The 22,075-nt window shown below is 37.7% G+C and overlaps 1 pseudogene and 1 gene segment (V, D, J or C); one reads left to right on the top strand and one right to left on the bottom strand.

Annotated features, from left to right (window-relative positions):
* The window catches only part of LOC130877434 (trypsin-4-like), a 91,974-nt pseudogene extending 85,907 nt beyond the window's left edge, over positions 1–6,067 (bottom strand).
* LOC130872023 (T-cell receptor beta-1 chain C region-like) overlaps positions 1–22,075 on the top strand; it is a 448,908-nt gene that overhangs the window by 368,969 nt on the left and 57,864 nt on the right.

Below are 22,075 nucleotides of genomic sequence, written 5' to 3'. Positions count from 1 at the left end.
AAGAGCACTTGTTTTAATTTAGTTTTAGCTTCTTGAGTATAGCATCATGACCAAATCCAAACAACCACAAAACCAAATAGGGGAAGAAAGAATAGCTTTCCTTACTACTCCATTTTTTAGTCCATCATTTGGGAAGTTCAAGACCAGGTATTCAAATGAGTCACAATATGTTCATAAATCAGTATAACTTGAATATACGGGTTATTCTTGTTTTCTGATCTCAGTTACAATTTTCCATTCTCACACTGTTTGAAATTGATGGCTTATAACTTTGCATAAGTTGCAGTTTTATTTATTGATTTGGTCATTCTGATTGTTACAAGACTAAATCTCAAAGTAATTTTGAATTGCATTTCCCTAATGATGAAAGATGTATATCATTTCTTTAAGTTCTTCTCAGTCATTTTGGTTTCTTCTTTTGTGAATTTTATATATATCTGCATCATATACTTTAATTGAAGTATTTGTTTTCTTGATATTCAATTTATTTATCTCTTCATGTATTTTTTTAAGCCTTTATCAGCTGGAGTTATCCTTGTGGATTCCTGGGAATTTTTCTAGAGCCAAGTTTCTTGCTAACCCCCAAATGGCTCCCTCAATGAAGATATCCCTTTCCTTGCTCTCATATCTGTACTTAGTTCATCTCAACTATCCCATTCCTTCAAGCTCTTCCCAACCCTTTCCTTATCCCTCCTCTTCCCCTTCTCCCCTTCCTTTTACCCTGCCCTCATGCTCCCAAATTTTGTCAGGTGATCTTGTCTGCTTCCAATTTCCAAGTAGACTTATATATGTTTTTCTTTGCATTCACCTTATTACTTAGCTTCTCTAGGATCATGAACTATAGACTCAATGTCCTTTGTTTATGGCAAGAATCCACTAATGAATGAATACATGCCATATTCATATTTTTGGCTCTGGGTTATCTAGCTCAGGATAGTGTTTTCTAATTCCATCCATTTGCATGCAAAATTCAAGGTGTCTTTGGTTTTTTGCCACTGAGTAGTACTAGAATGTGTAGATGTGTCACAGTTTCTTTAGCCATTCTTCCATTGAGGGACATCTAGGTTGTTTCCAGGTTCTGGCTATTACAAATAATGCTGCTATAAAACACAGTTGAACAAATGCTTTTGTAGTATGATTGATCATCTTTTGGGTATACTCCCAAGAATGATATTGCTGGATTCTGAGGTAGGTTGATTTCCAATTTTCTGAGAAACTGCCACACTGATGTCCAAAGTTGTTGCACAAGTTTGCATTCCCACCAGCAATGAATGAAAGTTCCCCTTACTCTAAATCCTCTCCAGTATAAGATATCATTAATATTTTTTATTTTAGCCATTCTGACAGGTGTAAGATGGTATCAAAGTTGTTTTGATTTGCATTTATTTCTCTGATAGCTAAAGAAGTTGAACATGACCTTAAGTAAATTTTGACCATTTAAAATTTTTCTGTTGAGAAATTTCTGATTAGTTCAGTACACCATTTTAATTAGATTATTTAGAATTTAGATCTCTAATTTCTTGAGTTCTTTAGATATTTTGGAGATCAGTCCTTTGTCTGATGTGGGGTTGGTGAAGATCTTCTCCCATTCAGTAGGCTGCCTTTTTGTCTTATTGACTTTGTCCTTTGCTTTACAGTAGCTTTTCAGGTTCAGGAGGTCCCATTTATTTATTGTTGCTCTTATTGTCTGTGTTACTGGGGTTATACTTAGGAAGTGGTCTCCTGTGTCCATGCATTGAAGGCTACTTCCCATTTTCTCCTCTATCAGGTTCACTGAGGGTGCCTGAACTGGTCTTGCCCTGTAGTCAGACAGATAATTATCTTAAATATCACCATAGAACCTTCATCCAACAACAGATGGAAACAGAGGCAGAGACTGACATCGGAGCACTGGACTGAGCTCTCAAGGTCCAGTTGAAGTTGAAGGCACTGGGAAAATTCCAGAGATGTGGGAGATTGCAGAGTGGAAAAAAAAAACAGTAGGAAACTTGTACTACTCACCATCAAAGCTGAAGGTGTTGCGCCATCCAGATATAAGGCACTGAGTTCCAGCAGGTGCACAGGAGGTGGGCAGAGCTAAAGTGGCCACTCGGGCATTGAGGGTCACAGGGGAAGAGAGTTTGATCAACATGATGTCATTTTTCAGGTTATTCCTCATAAAGTAGGGATGCTTGATCTTAGCAGCAGTGCTGAACTGCTGATCACCCTCAAGAACATTGATGTTATATTCTCTCAGCCTAAATTAGATGCCGCTGTTGAAAGAGAGGCATGCTAGATTCTTCTCCTCCATGACTCTAGATATCACAAGTTTCTAAGCTCCTCACTCTTGTCTGGCACTGAAGTCTGTAAAAAAAATATTGCAGCAGTACCATAGGAGAAAAATCATAATGATGGATAAGATGTTGTTTGGATCACACTCTCATTCTTCTTCAGAGAAAGATGGTGTACAGTGGCTGAGGTGAAGGACTGCAGGTAAAAACTGCTCCTGATTTTATTTACACAGCATACTCAGGACTAAGCAGCTAAGGAGTTACTTGAAACTCTCTTCATCCACTGTGTCCTTGTTAGCTACACACAGGAACTTTTAATCATCATTTTCTTTTGAAAGAACTGTTGTCCTGTTGCATTTCAACCACATTGATCAAAATGCAGTGTCTGAACCTCCATGTATCATTCTGAGACCTTGTGAGAGGTTCATTCTCTTCATACCAACTCCAAATCTAATGAGTCACAATCTCGATTATGAGGTTGTATAAACCATGTTGTAATAACTCCTCTTTATCTTTTTCACTCACACTTAGTATTGAGAGTCCTTAGTGGGAACAGTATTACTCATGATCTAATTGCATATTAAATTTGGAGGAGAAGAATGAAAAATAAAGCCATTTTAGCTGTATTTTGAAAATTAGAATTACTATTTCTTGATATGAACCTAGGAAGTAGTTGTGAAAAAAATATTTATCAGCTTCATTGGTTTGTAAGGTGAGAAAATAAAATTTCTTTCCTTCAAAACGCACTCTTCTAAAGAACATAAACACAAAATGCTATCAGCACCTCAATTTTTTTTGTAAAGCCCAATGAGATTTATTTTTTTGTTGTTGTTTGTTTTTTTTTATTTTTATTCTTTTTTAATTAAAATTTCCACCTGCTCCCCGTTCTCCATTTCCCTCCCCTCCTCCCAAATATCGCCTCCTCCCCCCACTCCCCTCCCCCTATCCCCACTCCTCTTCTCCTCCCCCCACACCATTCCCCCTCCTTCTCAATACTGAAGAGCAGTCGAAATACTCTGCCCTGCGGGAAGACGAAGGTCTTCTATCTATGTCCAGGAAGGTGAGCGTCTAAACAAGCTAAGCTCCCACAAAGCCAGTTCATGTATTAGGATCGAAACCTAGTGCCATTGTCCTTGGATTCTCATCAGCCTTCATTGTCCGCCATGCTCAGAGAGTCCAGTTTCAACCCATGCTTATTCAGTCCCAGACCAGCTGGCCTTGGTGGGCTCCCAATAAATCAGTTCCACTGTCACAGTGGGTGGGTACATCCCTCGTGGTCCTGATTTCCTTGCTCATGTTCTCCCTCCTTCTGCTCCTCATCTGGACCTTAAGAGCTCAGACCGTTGCTCCAAACTGAGACTCTGTCTCTACCTCGATCCATCGCCAGATGAAGGTTTTAAGGTGATATGCAAGATATTTATCAGTATAGGATAGGGTCATTTCAGGTTCCCTCTCCTTAGTTGCCCAAGGTACCAGCTGGGGACATCTCCCTAGACACCTGCGAACCCCTCTAGAGTCAAGTTTCTTGCCAACCCTAAGATGGCTCCCTTAGATAGGATATATACTTGGCTGCTCCCATATCCTCCCTTCCTATATCCCAACCATCCCAATCCCCCGAGCTCCTCCCATCCTCCCCTTCTCATGTTTCTCATCCCATTTCCCCTTTGCCCCATGCTACCTCACCCGCAAGTTCCCAGTTTTTGCCCTGCAATCTTGTCTACTTCCCCTCTCCAGGCGGATGACTATATGATTTTCTTTGGATTCACTTTCTTATTAAACTTCTCTAGGATCACAAATTATATGCTCAATGTCTTTTATTTGTGGCTAGAAACCGATTATGAGTGAGTACATCCCATGTTCCTCTTTTTGGGTCTGGGATACCTCACTCAGGATAGTGTTTTCTATTTCCATCCATTTGCACGCAAAATTCGAGAAGTCATTGTTTTAAAGGCAACCCACTGACTGGGAGAAGATCTTCACCAACCCTGCAACAGACAAAGGTCTGATCTCCAAAATACATAAAGAACTCAAGAAACTAGACTTTAAAATGCTAATGAACCCAATAAAAAAATGGGGCACTGATCTGAACAGAGAATTCTCAACAGAAGAAATTCAAATGGCCAAAAGACACTTAAGATCATGCTCAACCTCCTTAGTGATAAGGGAAATGCAAATTAAAACAACTTTGAGATACCATCTTACACCTGTCAGAATGGCTAAAATCAAAAACACCAATAATAGCCTTTGCTGGAGAGGTTGTGGAGAAAGAGGCACACTCATTCATTGCTGGTGGGAAAGCAAACTTGTGCAACCACTTTGGAAATCAGTGTGGCGATTTCTCAGGAAATTTGGGATCAACCTACCCCAAGATCCAGTAATACCACTATTGGGAATATACCCAAGAGATGCCCCATCAAATGACAATAGTATCTGTTCAACTTTGTTCATAGCAGCATTGTTTGTAATAGCCAAAACCTGGAAAGAGCACCTCATTTTTTTTCCCATCTTTCCCTTTCTCTTGCAATTTCACCTGTTGCTCATATACACACGTGGTGTAAAGATACCCCACTTTTTGAGCAATGCAGTCAGCATACCATGACTTACGACTTGTAGCAATGAGCTGCAGACACCATCCACTGGTCATTGATGATGAAGCCTCCACAGAAATGGTAGCCAGCCTTTAGGGACACCTGGTGTGGATTGGAATTCTTCTGGCAGGTGTAACCTCCCATGATCATGTCATCAACATCAAAAGGAAAAGAAACTTAGTGGAGATAAGAAATGAGAATAAGACAATTCATCAGGAGGCTTTAGAGTGAAGACATTGGTTCTATGGTAGCTTAAACCCTTAGGATTTCTTACTGAGCACAATGACTGTAGTAAAACTGGGATTACTCTGTCTCCAATAGGAAATAGATTGTATGGTTTCCCAATATTGGGATCTGTGGTTCCCAAAAAGCTCAAACCTCTTCACAGCATCAGGCTTGTGAGAGCAAGAACTACCTAAGAACACACTGAGTGGGATCCCATTAGAAGCCAGTTTTGTCCATGGCTTGCTTTACTTTTTCATCTATCACTTATTTGTGCCACTGGAATGTTGACTTTTTAGAGTCTTAGCAGGGAAAGCAACTAGAGAGAATTTAGAAAGAAGAATAAGATTCATCATATTGTTGGAGTATCATATCACTTTCCCACTTTTTTAGTATTACTTTCTTAGGAGAATGATTAAGAAAAAGTAGGGAGAACACAGTCCCCAGTAATCAGCACTAAAATTCAATATCTACCAGGGGAAATTAATGAATGCAGGCCAGGTAATTAGATCCTGGTGGGCTCAGAATTCCTGAAGAGTTCTGGGAAAAGGATGGAAGAAAGGACCCTTAGACCATGTTCATGGAATCTGATTACATGTCAGTTGCTTAATGCATTGCTTGCTTCCCTCTGCAATTCTTCAATAATTATGTTGGTTGATTACTGGTTCACTAGCTCCTGGGAAATTGTCTCCTTGTTTAATTTATGCACCCTCAATTTGGATTCTCATTTAGCCTCAGTAATCACTGCTCTTAAGCCAACAAAGGAGGGTGTAGAGACTGCATTGAAGTGAGATAGTTAAAACTGAAGTTTGAGAGACTAAAAAATCTAAAAATAGTATGATGGAAAAAGAATATGAACATCAGAAAAATAGTAAGGTATCAGTGAAGTAGGAGTCCATGTATTCTAATTGATTAGAAAAGTAGGGACAACATGGCTTGAAACTCACCAGCAGCTCTAAGAAGTGCTAGGATCAGGAAGGCACTCATGGTAGCAAAAGATAGTGAGCACTGAAGAGGGGAAAACCTTTATATGACCAAGAAAGGAAAACTCTGCTGATTGAAATAAAAATGTGGGAACTCCACCTTTGGCTGGAGTGGGTCTGAGGCACAAATTCCATAGGAGTGGGACTTATGAGCTACCTATGCTGGTGTGGGTCTGAGAAAGCAAGCTTCATGGGAGTGGAAACAAATTTAGTCCAGGGACATTTGCAGATCAGCACGGAGCCAGAGACTGGGGCCAGAACATACTTGGGACAGCACATTCTACAGGAACAGGTACAGGGGAGTAACCACTCACTGAGCAAGTAAGCCAGAGCCAGAGACCACTGAGTGTCTGGAGGTGAATCTGGGACATTCAAGGGAGTAGAACTAAGCAAGGACTCATGTAGGTCTAGGCATTAGTCTAGGACCTCCGAGAAACTAGGCCTGAGTCAGGACCTCTGTGGGTCTGGGCATGAGTCTGGGAACTGCAAAGGAGTAGGCAGGAACCTGAGATCTCTGCAGGTCCAGGCATGAGCCTGGGACCTCAGAGGAAGTAGGCTTGAGACAGGACATCTGTGGATCTGGACATCTGGACATCTAGTCTGGGACGTCAAAGGGAATAGGCAGGAACCACAAACATCTGCTGGTCTGAGTGTGAGTCTTGGACCTCTAAGGGAGTAAGCTTGAGCCAGGTGCTCTGAAGATCTGGGCATACCCACGCCTTGAAGGGAGGGAGGGAGAAGGCAGGAGCCACAATCCTTTACAGGACCGACTCCAAAGCAGGGAACTCTGCAGAAACTGATGCAGACCAGGGACATTTACAGAAACAGGTCTGAGCCAACAATCTAGGCTGGAGTAGGCCTGAGACAGCAAACTCCAAAGGAGTGGAGGCAAGCCCAAGAGCTCTGAGCTACCTCCAGGAACAGGCAGTGACCAATGGGGTAACTAGAACTGTGGCAATGACTATACAATGAGGAACAATCATCTGAGCCTTGCATTCACTGTCACATAGAAGAGTAATCAACACAATTACAGACAGTCCCAACCACACCTATTAGAGGAAAAGATGAGTAGAAAAGATAAGAACACACACAATACCATGGAGCAATACAACACCAGTAAAACCTAAAAACCCTACAACAGCGAGACTTGAACAACCAAATATAGATGAAGCAGAAGAAAATGACCTAAAAAATAATTTCAGAAGAATGTTTGAAACTCTTAAAGAGGAAATGAGAAATTCTCTCAAAGATATAGGGGAAAAGACAAACAAAAAATTTAAAGACATCAACAAATTCCTTTAAAGAAACCAAGAAAAAGCAATCAAGCATATTAAATAAACTATCTCAGCCTTGAAAACTGAAATAGAGACAATAAAGAAAACAAAAGCTGAGAGAATTATAGAAACAGAAATCATGAGAAAATGATCAGGAACCACAAACACAAGCATGAACAGCAGAATATAGGAGATGGAAGAAAGAATCTCAAGTGCTGAAGATACAATAGAGGAAATAGACTCATCAGTCAAAGAAAACATTAAATCTAACAAAAGCTTAATCCAAAATATCTAGGAAATATGGGGCACCATGAAAAGGCCACACCTAAGAACAATAGGTATAGACAAAGGAGAAGTTCAACTCAAAAGCACAGAAAATATATTTAACAAAATCATAGAAAAAAACTTTTCCAACCTAAAGAAAGATATGCCTATGAAGATACAAGAAGCTTACAGAATACCAAATAGACTGGATCAAAAAAAGTCTCTTCCCCACATAATAATCAAAATGCTAAACATAAGAAAGAATATTAAGAGCTGCAAAGGAAAAAGGCCAAGCAACATATAAAGGTAGAACTATCAGAATTACACCTGACTTCTCATTAGAGACAATGAAAGCCAGAAGGTCATGGTCAACACTATGCAGACATTAAGCGATCATGGATGCCAGCCCAGACTACTGTACCCAGCAAAACTTTCAATCACCATAGAAGGACAAAACAAGATATTCCATGACAAAACCAGATTTAACCAATACCTAGCCCTAAACCCAGCCCTATACAAATACTAGAAGGAAAACTCCAACCCAAGGAATCTGGCTACATCAACAAAAACACAGACAATTGATGGTCTCATAGCAGCAAATCCCAAAGAAGGGGAAAATGCACTAATTAACATCACCAACAATGCAAACTAAACTAACAGAAGATAGCAATCAGTGGTCATTAATATCCCTTAATATAAATAGACTCAAGTCACCTATAAAAAAGCACAGGCTAACAGATTAGATACAAAAACAGAATCCATTCTCCGGCATACAAAAATAACAATTCAACCTCAAAGACAGATGTTGTCTGAGTAAAGGGTTGGGAAAAAATATTCCAAACAACTGGACATAAGAAACAAGTAGGTGTAGCTATCCTAATATCTAACAAAATAAACTTCAAACTAAAATCAATCAAAAGACACAAAGAATGGTGTTACAGGAAATATCCATCAAGATTAATAACTAAACAACTATTTGATGAGGTCTTCTTTTCCTATCCTCTTTGCTGCTCCTTACTGAGGATGGAGGACTATGAAAATGAGTGAATTAAAGAATATATGTCCAGAAAGCTCAATCCTTCCTGGCAAAGCCTACGTGGGAACACAGAAATACATGGATCTTGGAGATCTTACTGTCTTCAGTAATCCATATATGAAAGGACTTACTCTTTCTTTGCCTTAGAGGACTTGACTACAAATTGCATCACCTTCCTCAGATTCCCTGCTGTTCAGTCTGTCTCCCTGAGAACCTGATATATGACTAATATGCTTGTCTTCTATCCAGATTTTGCACCAAATAGGTCCTCATTTTCCAAATCTAAGACTTTCTCCTCCTTTGCAAATTTTCCCAAAAATTCAGTATTAAAAAATAAACAGTTTGAGGAAGATGCAAGTGAATTATTGAGTTTAAGGCCATCCTGGTCTACAAAGTGAGTTCCAAGACACCAACGAATGTTATACAGAGAAGTGTGTCTCCAAACAAACAAATGAAGAAGGTATTTTCTCAAGATTTTCCTAGTTATTAGTTATCTAAGATATGGCAGTAGTAAAAATAATACTGTACCCATTGCTGATTAGTAACACAAAGTAACATTTAGGAAAAAACTTAATACCATCTTTGATATATTAATCACACACATGTATGCACATACACACACACAAACACACACACATACACATACACTCCACTGGATTTAAGTATTGAAAACAACACAGGTTTTTGGGTTTAGCTATAATTGTTGATATTTTGTTATCAAAGCCATCTACTTCAGGCTACCTGTAGTAATCTTTGACATCCTAGTTTAACAGTCAAGGTTCTCTAATAGATCATATCTGACATAATTAATATATACATATCAAAAGGGGATTTATTTGAGTGGGATACAGGTTATGGTGATAAGGTCCATAGGTATGGGTCCATTCTGCTCTGACAGGGTCCATAGCTGTGGGCCAAATCTACCCTGAAATAGATCAAAGAGTTCTGTTCTCTCAAGTGTAGATGGATGCTATAAAGTAGCCCCCAAACTACCTCAGAACTCAGTACAATAAAGGGTTCTTTATTTATGGTTAGACTCACAGACCACAGTCCTCTGTATGAGCAGAGAACAGGAACCAAATCCAGCAGCTGAGAGAGAGACTGCACAAGATTTTTGTCATCATTTATAATACAAGAGACTACACCCATGTGGGCTGATATCTTAAAAGCTATGGCTGAAGGATTTCCCACAGCACCTCTCCCTTTTGTCTAAATAAGAGAGTTCTAAGCCTAATACAAATCTATATACAATAAGAACAAATATCAAGTATAAAAATTAGAATTACAAGCAGCATAAACAATATCGATCAAAAAACATATGCTAAATGTTTTAATAGTTATTCTGTGTTAAAAAGTCTAAGTCTTATATTAGAAATGACTTGGAGAAGTCATGAGAGGATAGTAACTACAACCATCTAGACTTCAACCCCACCAAAGACCCAAGAAGGAAAATAATATTATTTGAGTAAACATAAAGTGCAATCAAGCAACTTCCAAAATGTACAATAAATGACAGAGACAACTGGCTACTTGGGCAATTACCCAAAGTCTCATTTGCAATGTTGGAACAACCAACTTAGGTGAAGGACTAGAGTAAAACTGACAGACTAGTTTTAGAAGGAAGAAAAATTTCAAAACCATCTTATGTTGTCTTAGTGAGGTTTGGCAGTCTTTTCGCTTGTATCTTGCTTGTCCTGTCTGGACACTGCTCATTGTCAGTGATCAAGGTATGGGCAGTTCTTTGCCCAAAGGCCAGTTTTGCCAAAAAGAAAATAATCTCCAAGTGGAGTATCTTAGGTGCCCAATATTCTCTCGGGAATTGAAAGGTGCTTCTAGGAGCAATCAGGTCTCAAGTCAACAGAACCCGAAGTTATTCAATTGCCATATTCTACAGTTCTTTGAAGTGATTGAAGATTATCTATCTATGAGGAATACAATTTCTATGTATATAAAGGACTATATATATATATATATATATATATACTATAAGTATGACAAACACGGATGACTGTTGACCTATAATTATTAATATCTATATACCTTAAAGAGTAAGACTTCATAATAGAATATTAAACAATCTTTAAACAACTATTCAGCAAATGAGGACCATGACCTCAAAATGTGAGCAATGTATAAGTATCTTGATCAGAAGTAGAAATGTATAGTGCAATATGATAAATATATCCTAAAATTATATCAATACACAAAATTTCTTAAGCATAGGTAGAAACACACATGCATAAAATATAATAAAATAACTTTGCATAGGTGTACAAATACTGTAAACAGAAATAGGAGCATAATCAGTATAACAAATATAATTTGAATTTCTATCAATATACAAAAATCTATACCAATGTAAATTGTCTATAAATAATGCATCATAAGTATTCACTCTATTACTCACAATTATTATTAGTGTAAGTTCACACTAATCTACTTATTATTCCATCAAATTTCCCTTTTTTGTCAAAGAAGATTGCTGAGCATATGTAATTTCCACCCCAAACCTATGCCAGTTATAATCAGCACTAATTGATGTTCCTAACCCTGAGAACAAACTTTGTTGGGAAAGGGGATGTCATCTTCTAGAATTACTTCCAGCTGAAATGGGGGCAATGTTCTTTCTATGGGAGCCTGAAAAATTTAAATGATGGTTAAGTTACAATATTACTGTATGGTATAACTGCAAATGGTCTCTGAGTGGTAGAAGGGATTTTTCCAAAGTTCTTATTTGAAGTTCAGGCCAGAACATTGTAAGAAGGTGCACCATTTCAGCTAACCAATTTGGAATCATTTTGAGCAGCTGGTACCCAAAACCTATCTTAAAGTAGCGCTATCAGCATCATTTCATCATATCAGCCAGGTGGAATTGTTGTTGTGAGGCCCCATCATCTTCCTGGAAATTTCAAAGTTTACTGCAGGAAAATTTATTGTTCATTGTGGAAAACTTATTCATATAGACATACATTCAATGAAAGGTACAATAGAGACAAAAATAGGTATGAAGAGAAATAATTTTTTTTTGCTAAATTCTTTCTTCTTTCTGTTCCATACAAGATGATTCCTGACATGAGACAGAAACTCTGAATTTTTCTTTTAACAACACATTTGGATTTAGAGAATAGCAATTGTCCAACTCCAAAGCCAGCTTTAATTTTTAAGTGGAGATTAATACATGTTCAAGCAATGAAATTTTTCCCTACAGATAATACATCATCATGAGACAGATTTCTCTTTGCTTAATGATTCTTTCTGGATAGCTAACTTTTCTTCTTCAGGCATCTAGATATCCAAGGTCTTTCGATATTTTGAAGATAAGTATTTTCCTGCAAAGACAAGAACAGAACCTTTCCCCAACCCTTATGAGGTTGACAACTACATGTATGATTGTCACCTCTGTGGATGAGCTATCATTTCTAAACCAAATCATTATTAATTTTGATGGTTGGATAGCTTTTTTTTCCTGTGGAAATAAGACTAAAACCCCTTCCCCCAATGAAGCACATCTCTTGGTTTCCATTCTGGGGTCAACACATCCTCGAAATATACTGGCTGATTTAAATCAGGTTTTGTTCTATTATCCAATGTCTTTCTGCTGCTGTTGTTCTTTTATTATTAACATTAAAAAAATCAATCTTAATAAAGCATCATGCAATCTGTTTCTGGGGGTATTTTTCATCCCAGTCTGTCTGTTTAACCTATCTTTTGTAGGCCTATTTGATTTTTCTCTAACTGACTGACCTGTAAGATTGCTTGGTATACCTGCAATATGCTTTATATTACAAAAAGGAGAAAGCTGTTTCATTTTCTTAAAGACATATGCTAGACCATTATCTATCTTTATTTATGCAAGTATACCCATGATGGCCATAGCTTCTAATAAATGTGTGATTACTACATCAGTCTTTTCTGACCTCAAAGCAGTTTTCCATTAAAAACCTGATTAAGCGACAAGGATGTGTGTACATATTTTAATTTTCCAGAATGTGCAAAGCGGATCACATCCATCTATCAGATTTCATTCCTTTAAGTACCCTGTGGGTTACTCCCTGCAGGTAGCAGTCTTTGGTTATAGAAAGAGCAAGAAGGACATCTGTTTGTAATCTTCTTAGATTGTTGCTATGTATTGGAAAATTCTTTCTTTAAACTTTTGCTATTGATGTAATTTTTATAAAATTCTGAGGCCTTCAGCACCTTTCCAATCAATAATTGATCAATTTCTGTATTACCTTGTTTAGAGGACCTGGCAGACCCATATGGGATCAGATGTGTGTTATTTATATGAGACAAAGCCTATTCCTGATTATATCTTGAACCTGAATGAATAATGAAGTCAATTCTGTGTCATCTGGTATAAATTCAGTTGTTCCAATATGGAAAACAGCTCTCTGCATGTAGCAAATCAGTAACTACATTGAGGGTTTTTTTTTTAAATGAAATATATCCACATCATTTTTTATTTGAGATTATAATATCATCATATGATTTCTCTTTGCCTTCTTTCATTTAATCCCTCCCATTTAGTCCTTATTTATTTATTTATTTATTTATTTATTTTTTTTTTTTTTTGGTTTTTCGAGACAGGGTTTCTCTGTGGTTTTTGGAGCCTGTCCTGGAACCAGCTCTTGTAGACCAGGCTGGTCTCCAACTCACAGAGATCCGCCTGCCTCTGCCTCCCGAGTGCTGGGATAAGTTATTTTTCTTTTTCTTTTCTCTCTTTATTTTATTCTTTTTTAATTAAGATTTCGTCTCCTCCCCGTTTCCCATTTCCCTCCCCCTCCTCACGCACATCGCCCCCTCCTCCCACTCTCTTCCCCCTCTCCCCACTCCTCTCCCCCTCCGCCCACTCCATTCCCCCTCCCTCTCAATACTGAAGAGCAGTCCAAATTCCCTGCCCTGCGGGAAGACCAAGGTCCTCCCACTTCTATCTAGGTCCAGGAAGGTGAGCATCCAAACAGGCTAGACTCCCATAAAGCCAGTTCATGTACTAAGATAGAAACCTAGTGCCATTGCCCTTGGCTTCTCATCAGCCTTCATTGTCCGCCATGTTCAGAGAGTTCGGTTTCATCCCATGCTTATTCAGTCCCAGTTCACCTGGCCTTGGTGAGCTCCCAATTGATCAGTTCCACTGTCACAGTGGGTGGGTGCACCCCTCGTGGTCCTGACTTCCTTGCTCATGTTCTCCCTCCTTCTGCTCCCATTGAGGGGTTCTTTAAGATATCTTAATGCCATGAAAATAGCATATAATTTTGCCTTTTCAACAGAATTATATTGGCTTTATTACACCTTATTTAAATCTTCTGATTTGTAACCTGCTTTTCCTGATTTATTTGCACCAGTATAATATGTACAGGTTCCAGTTATTGGTGTTTCACATACAATGAAGGAAATAATGCAAGTAGTTCTCTTTATAGGCCAATTCTTTCACTTTTTGGTTAATTGCTATTAATCTTTCCTAAAAAGTTAACACAAGCTCTTTGTCATTGTTCATTGTCTTCCCATATTTTTTTTATTTTATCAGTAATAAAAGGCACTATAATTTCTGCTGGGTCAAATCCTACTAGTTGTTGAAGTCTCAAACTTCCTTTTATAATTAATTCAGAGACCTTTTTCACATGAGTTTTTAAATTTTACTCAGTTTATGTTGCATAAAGGATCCATACTAAAATAATATCTTCTTTCTACATTAAAATTCCTGTTGGAGAAATTATGAAGGCCAGTATGACTAGAATGCAGTTAAGATTTGGATCCACCCAATCCACATATGCCTTCTCTAATTTCTCTTCAAAAGTAATTCATTCTCAGCTGTAGTAGTTAATTTCCTGGGACTATTTAAGTCTTTGTCACCATCTAAGGTTTTGTTTAAATGAATTATTAGAAAAGGTGTTATTCCCAACAGCAGGTCGTAGATTGGAAATGTCTCCTAGCAATCTTTGAAAGTCATTAAAAGTATGCAATCAGTCTCTTCTAATTTGAACTTTGTGTTCTAATTTTCTGTAAACCTATTTTATAACAGAGGAAATTTTTTTATTCTTTTTTAATTAAAATTTCCACCTACTGCCCCTTTCCCATTTCCTTCCCCCTCCTCCCATATATTGCCCCCTCCCAACCAAGGAAATTGATAGAATCTCCTCTTTGTACTTTATCAAGAACAATTAATAATCCCCAATGAGGCAACACTTTATGTCTTCAAACATTCTTTTTTTTAATTGAATTTATTGAGTTATACATTTTTCTCTGCTCCCCTTTCTTATTCTCCCCTCTCCTTCAACCCTCTACCATGGTCTCCATGCTCCCAATTTTACTCAGAAGATCTTGTCTTATTCTACTTCCCATGTAGATTAGATCCATGTATGTCTCACTTAGGGTTCTCATTGCTGTCTAGGTTCTCTGGGATTGTGAAATGTAGGCTGGTTTTCTTTGCTTTATATCTAAAAGCCACTTATGATTTCGTACATACTACAGAGCTACAGTACTGAAAACAGCCTGGTATTGGCATAAAAACAGACAGGAGGACCAATGGAAGTGAATCAAAGACCCAGATATTAATCCACCCACCTATGAACACCTGATTTTTAACAAAGAACCAAAAAATATAAAATGGAAAAAAAGGAAGAATATTTAACAAATGATGCTGTCATAACTGATATCAATATGTAGAAGAAGGAAAATGCATTGGCACAGGAGACTACTTCGTAAATATAACCCCAGTAGCACAGACACTGAGAGAAACGATTAATAAATGGGACTTCCTAAAACTGAAAAGCTTCTGTAAAGCAAAGTACACAGTCAACAAGACAAAACAGCAGCCTACAGAATGGAAAAAGATCTTTATCAACCCCAACAGCAAGCAGAAGACCAATCTCCAAAGTATGCAAACATTCTTTCTAAAGTATCTGCATTTGAATTAGATAGCAAAATATCATCCATGTAATGGTAAATTATATATTTAGGAAATTGGTTACATAGTGTTTCCAATGACTAACATACAAAGTATTGGCACAGTGTGGAGTATTGATCATTTTCTGTGGGAGGATGGTCCATTGATATCTCCTAGAAGGCTGAGAATTATTATGAGTAGGCACAGTGAAGGCACATTTCTCTCTGTTCAGTTCTTGTGAAGGTATAGTGAAGAAACAATCTTTTAAATCAATAACTATAACAGGCCATTCTTTAGGGAATAGGGAAGGCAAAGGAATTCCAGATTGTAGAGGGCCCATAAGTTGAATTAACTTGTTGACAACTCTTAGATCTGTCAGCATTTTCTTTTTTCCAGATTTCTTTTCAAGTACAAATATAGGAGAATACCAGGAACTGGTTGATTCTTCAATGTGGTGAGCATCTAGTTGCTTCTGTACCAGCTATTCTAAAGCCTACAGTTTCTCTTCTATTAAAGGCCATTACTTAACTCATATTGGTTTCTCAGTTAACCATTTTAAAGGTAAGGCCATTGGTACCTCTGAAGGTTTGCTAGTTGTTTTGTGTTCTTGTACAGCCTCAATGGCTGGTGATCTTTTTTTTTTTAATTGTCTTATAATATCCTTCCCAGAAACATGAGTTTCTGGGACTGTAGGAATGTTAATTCTAGTATTCCACTGATGCAGCAAGTCAGGACCCCATAAATTTATGTGATATTAGCAACATATGGCCTCACCCATCATCTCTGTCCTTCTGGTCCTATGCGTTCAACTCATCTCATACTTTATTTCACTTGAGATAGGGTTTCAATTCCTAGGGATTGAACATCTGCCTTTTGAAGAGGCCAATTCAGATGCCAAGATTCTGGAGTAATGATAGTCACATCAGTACCTATGTCTAGTAATCCCTTACAGTGTTATTTATACACATTCTTAGCTTTAGTCTTTGATCATTTATAAAAGTCTGCCAACATATACATTTCCTATTTTCTATCAGAATTTTTGATTCATCCTCCATGTTTAATCCATCATCCGAACAGTATGGTTTTTGAAAACAGGTGCTGGATTTTTTAAATTTTCCTGGTGATACATGTCTCCACAGTGAATGGTAGCAAATATACCACATTCGACCTGGGAGCCTGTGAGAGGCTATCCAATGAGTTTCCTGATGGTATTGGGTTGCCTTGTTTGTCTTTTGTTGATCTACATTCATTGATCCAGTGTCAGCCTTTGCCACATCTTCTACATAATCCTGAAGATTTAGACTTTCTAGTTTTGTCATTCCCAGAGGAGACATTATTCCTAGGAATTACTTGTCTACAACCCCTTCTCAGATTTCCTATTCTACCACAATTAAATATGGCATTTTGATGTCTCCTCATACCTTTGGAAATTGATTCTCCTACCCAAGTCTCAGTGTTATAGTCAAATGTCTCAATGTTCATTGATGCAGGATCCATTCATTCACTGGTGCTGATCTAATCTTTAAAGGAACAAGTACCTTTTTTGCTTTGTAAGTTGGCATTTTCAAAAGTCAGATATTCAATGAGGACTCATCTAGCTTCTGGGTCTGCTACTCTTATTTGTACAGCATTAGTTAATCTTTGTAGGAAGTCCCTAAAGGATTCTCTTTGGCATTGTTTCACCCTAGTATATGATTCAAATTTTTCCTTATTTCATGAATACTGTCCCAAGCATTCAAGGCTGCTGAGTGGCATAGGGACAAGATGTGCTTATCATAAAAATTTGATCCTGTGAGTCAGCATAAATGCTCTCACAAAGAATTTGATCTTGGCAAGACTCAAATTCTTTTGCTCTTCCCTGTTGTTCTAAAATTTTTGCCTCTTCTCGCTTGTACCATTTTCACAGTAGTTGTGGCCCATCTTCCCGGACCACTGAAGCTAATTGAAGTCAATTGTGTGGGATAGCCTTATTGCTGGAAGCCCTTGTTTTTACCATCTCTCTAACAAATGGTGAATACAAACTATAAGATACTATTGTTTGCTTAATTTCTTTTATATTGTTCCTACACATAGGTTTCCATCTACATTCTTTGGACCCTATGGGGTATTGAGTATTTGATGGGTTGTTAGAGGTGATTATGGGTTAAGTAGCTAAAACTCTTGGTTAGTCATCTCTGACAAGTACTGACAATGTTAAATCCTTTCCTTGTACATCCTCTCCTTATTTATCAGTTCTGATAATTTCCTCAATCATTTCAAATCTTTTTACCACTGTGTTTTATAAAGCCTGAATCTCTTGACATGTGAATATTTTAAATGATTTCATTGACTCACATAACCTCTGGTCCTCTTTCTGCACATATGACTCCAAAAGTATGAAATTTTTCCATTAAGGATAACTTCTCATTGTTAGATATTGTTTGGATGGTGTGCATATTGCCTTCCTGGGGAATACTTTATCTGCTAACTTATCATAATTTTTTGACAAATTCATCAATATGAATTCTTTTAGCTAATTTCTCAACAGCCTTTGACATGGATTGAATTTTTCTGTCAAATTGTTTTATCCTTTTTAATGATATTAATTTTTCAGCTAACTTTTGACTTTCAATGGTATCAATCTTGACAGCTAGCTGTTTATTATTAGTCTATAAAGACTGTATGTATCATTTGTAGAAGTGCCTCATTCTTCGCTCTGTTATCAAACCATTTTCTTAAGGATATAATATGAAAAACAAAGCTAAGTCACAATATCCAATAAGTGAATGTATCAGAAAAACCATATAAGCCCTGCAGAATGCCATCCATAGTATAAGCAAAAAGGTTATTAAGTTACTGGATGATAATGACATTGTCTGAAATTATAAACTTTCAAAATTTATTCATTTATTTATTAATCAGTTAGACTTCCCTTCATTATGAGAGTTCATTAAATTGTAGTAGATGTAATAATCTTTATTGGCCAGCAGGTGTCGCAGTTGCAGCCACCTGGTGGAGAGATGCTGTGACCAATGGTGGTGTGAACAGTCCCACTTGGCTCCACATTGGTGCCTGCTTAAATACTAACAAATATGCTTTCTTTGAAAAATTAAGAACAATTAAATCAACTCCATACGGGGAGAGAGATTTGATGGCTAGAATATCAAAGAAACCCAGAGCTTGTGAACAGGAACAGGGAACACAAATAGAAAGCTGTGCAAGTAACTGCAGGCAGGGAAATCAAGTAACTGCAGGCAGGGAAATGGTGGGAAATTGCCAAGTAACCATGGGGTAGGCTCTCCAAAGGTAGCCCTGATGTGGCAGTGTTTTGGCCAGAAAAAGCAAAAAACAAAACAAAACAAAACAAAAAAAAAAAACAAAACAAAACAAAACAAAAAAAAAAAAACACTTAGTAAGTGAAATCAAGCCAAGTGGTAGGGAGTGGGAGACCTTCTGGGCCTTTTTGACGGTAGTGATAGGGGTGGACTTGGTATTCATGTGGGATGCCAGATGTAGATGGGCTCTATAATATGTCTCACACTAGCTCAGAATTGAGTATAATAAAGGGTTCTTTATATAGGGGTAGACTCACTGATGACAGTCCACTGCACAAGCAAGAAACAGGAAACAAACCCAGCAGCCAAGAGAGGGGGAGTGCTCAGCATTTATAATACAAAAGATCATGCCCAAGCAAGCTGGTATTATAAAGGCTATTGATTGGAGGAGTTCCCACAGTATTCAAGGTTATTGTCAACAGGTGTGGCTAATATCCAGACCTGGTATTTCGGGTATTAAGAAGCCAATCTGTGTCTACCCTTAAAAAAAAAAAAAATTAAGGCATCAACTAAGTTCCTATTTCCCTTAGGGAAATAACAGTGGGTTCCATTCAGGGAGTGGTTTGCCTACAGAATATTTTGGTCTAAAGTATGAGTTTTACTTGTTCTAGCAACAGAATGTTTAACTAAGAATGTAGCACATAATCTCATGTTATCACATATCATGTTAAGGTAGTTTTTATCTTACTCCTACCTTTTGGGGTAGGAGTATTTTTGCAAATGGAAATTAAATGTGGGTGGCTTTCAGTATTCTTTAGATGTACCTCGAGATGCTATTCTATGGTTCTATCTCTTGTTTCTCCTATATTTATGTTCCTATAACCTAATAATTTCAATTCTCATGCTCCTACGCTTGAACATACAAACTGGGTTAGAAGTCACCTCCCAAAAGGTAATCCAATCCTATGGTCCAGGTAATCCAATCATGATTGTTCAAGTCAGAGAGGGCAAGAGTTCTATAGTGAGTCATTCCATGAGAACTGATAACTCAGTACCTGCAATTGATCCAAGAGGGCTCTTCCATAGCTACTGGTTTTGATGCTATGTTGGAATCCCAACATAGCTACAGTTTTTATTGGTATAATAAAGCACTATGATCAAAAAGCAAGTTGGAGAGGAAATTATTTGCTTTATACTTCTATTTTACTATTCATTCTCAAAGGAAAGAAATTCAGCAGGAGATCAAGCCGGGAAGGAAGTTGGAGCATGAGCTGATGCAGAGGCCATCAAATGGTGCTTGTTATTGGCTTGCTCCTCATGACTTTTTCAGTCTGATTTCTTATAGAACCTCGAACCAAAAGCACAGTGCTTACTTCACTGACAATGGACTGGCTTTTCTTCCATCAATCTCCAATTAATAAAATGTTTTTACAGCTTTAACTACCCAGCACAGATCTCGAGAAGTAGGTTTTAATACAAGCGAAGCAATGCCTTGGGATATTATAGGATAAGTCAACTTGTCAGTGAATGTGGCAAAAAAAAAAGGAAAATAAGTATATGCCTGTTTCTTCCTTGTCCCTTAAGTGGGCTGCCACTACAAGGGGTGACCCAGACCTAAAGTGGGTTTTTCCAATTATATAATAAAAAATTTTTCTCATTCACATTAAAAAGTTTCATGGATATGATAGTAGTTGACAACACATGAAGTCAAGTTGACATCCATGATTAGCCATTAACACCCACCTGATCCTGAAGATCCAGCCACTGATGTTTAGTTAGTTTCCTCATCTCTCAACTGAGACAAGTCTCTGCTACATTGAATAGTGTCAGGCCTGTAGACTCTTTCGTTTATTCTCTGTGATACCTCTTTGTGTTTTTTGTATACTTTAGCAGCCTTGTCATGTGTTCCTGCATTGCTTTGTTTTTTCAAGGTATAGTATATAGATGGTATTTGTTAATCTGGCTGATGTTTTTTACTTGTGCCAAAAAGGATTCACCATTTTCAGCATCTCTCCTGGGAATCCCAAATTATTTTTGATATTTTAAAACTTTCAGAGTTCTCATTTAGCACTATATGTTGAATAAAACATTTAAGTAGATAAAACCCTGAATGACCTAGAACATGAAAATTGCTATGTCATGCATACTTTCAAGTGTTGGGGACCCTTCCCCAACCTCCTCGGTTATGGATGACCCTGGGTAGTGCCACAGAAATCAGGACACAGGGGATGCAGAGTAGGAGATGCAACTGCATACTTTATTGCAAAGCCAGTGTTCTTTTTATAATACTCAAATCTAGATTCAAACTAAGTTCCCATAATACATGAAAATAGTTTCATAGACTAGTCACTTGGTTGCAACTAATTTCAAGGGCTTCGTGCCTTAGCTAATCTAAACAAAAAGATCGGTGTTATGGGAATAACTCTGGTGGTAATATAATATGTAAAAGCACCTCATCAGAAGACAAACCACAACCTAATCAGAGCCTTTGAACTACAGTGCACATCTGTGTTCTCAAGGACTGACCATTGGCAAGGCACTCTACTGATGGGAGAGGTTTGCCTCCTCCCAACTTGGTTTGCCAAGCCTATCAGCAAGAATGCTACCTCAAGTCTCCCTTGCACAGTTTCTATTCAGTTCAAAACCAACCCTCTATGTTCAAGGTCAGACACTTCAAGTGGTATAGAAAGAATACATCTAAAATTATGTGACTACCAATGAACCACCTTATGATTAGAGATATTTACTAATATGTCATTATTGGGAGAGAAAAACAAAAAGGGTTTCTACACTATACAGAATAGAAGGATATTGAGTGTCACATTCAGGAAGGAAATCTCATTAGATAAAAGTATGACATGAAATAAGTAGTAGGCTGGGGAAAATAATGGATAACAGAGTTGAGATTAAAGGGGAACATGTCCTGGAAATAGAAAGTGAGAGTATAGTAGAATAAAAGATAGAAGAAAAAAGGAATGGTGACTAAGGTGATCTGAGAAAATTGGAGAGTAGTCTAAATATGAAAATAAACATGTGCAATCTATAAACATCCACATTTCCTCAACAAACATTCCAATGGACGTCCACTTCAGAGGAACATGCCAGGACCAATCTGGACTTCACACTCCACATCCAGAAACTCTCCTGTATTTGGATGTTGCCCTTTACACAGTGTGGCAAGAAACAGTGCACTATTAGGAAAACTATAAATTCTGAGTTCGTGTCCTTTCAAAAATACAAATGTTCCAAGAAAAATGAGTATGTAGTTTGTCCCATTGGAACCTCTGATTTAATTGTCAGA

The sequence above is a fragment of the Chionomys nivalis genome, chromosome 1 (genome assembly GCF_950005125.1).
Source record: "Chionomys nivalis chromosome 1, mChiNiv1.1, whole genome shotgun sequence".
Classification (NCBI taxonomy): Eukaryota; Metazoa; Chordata; class Mammalia; order Rodentia; family Cricetidae; genus Chionomys; species Chionomys nivalis.
This window is presented reverse-complemented; position numbering and strand designations above follow the sequence as displayed.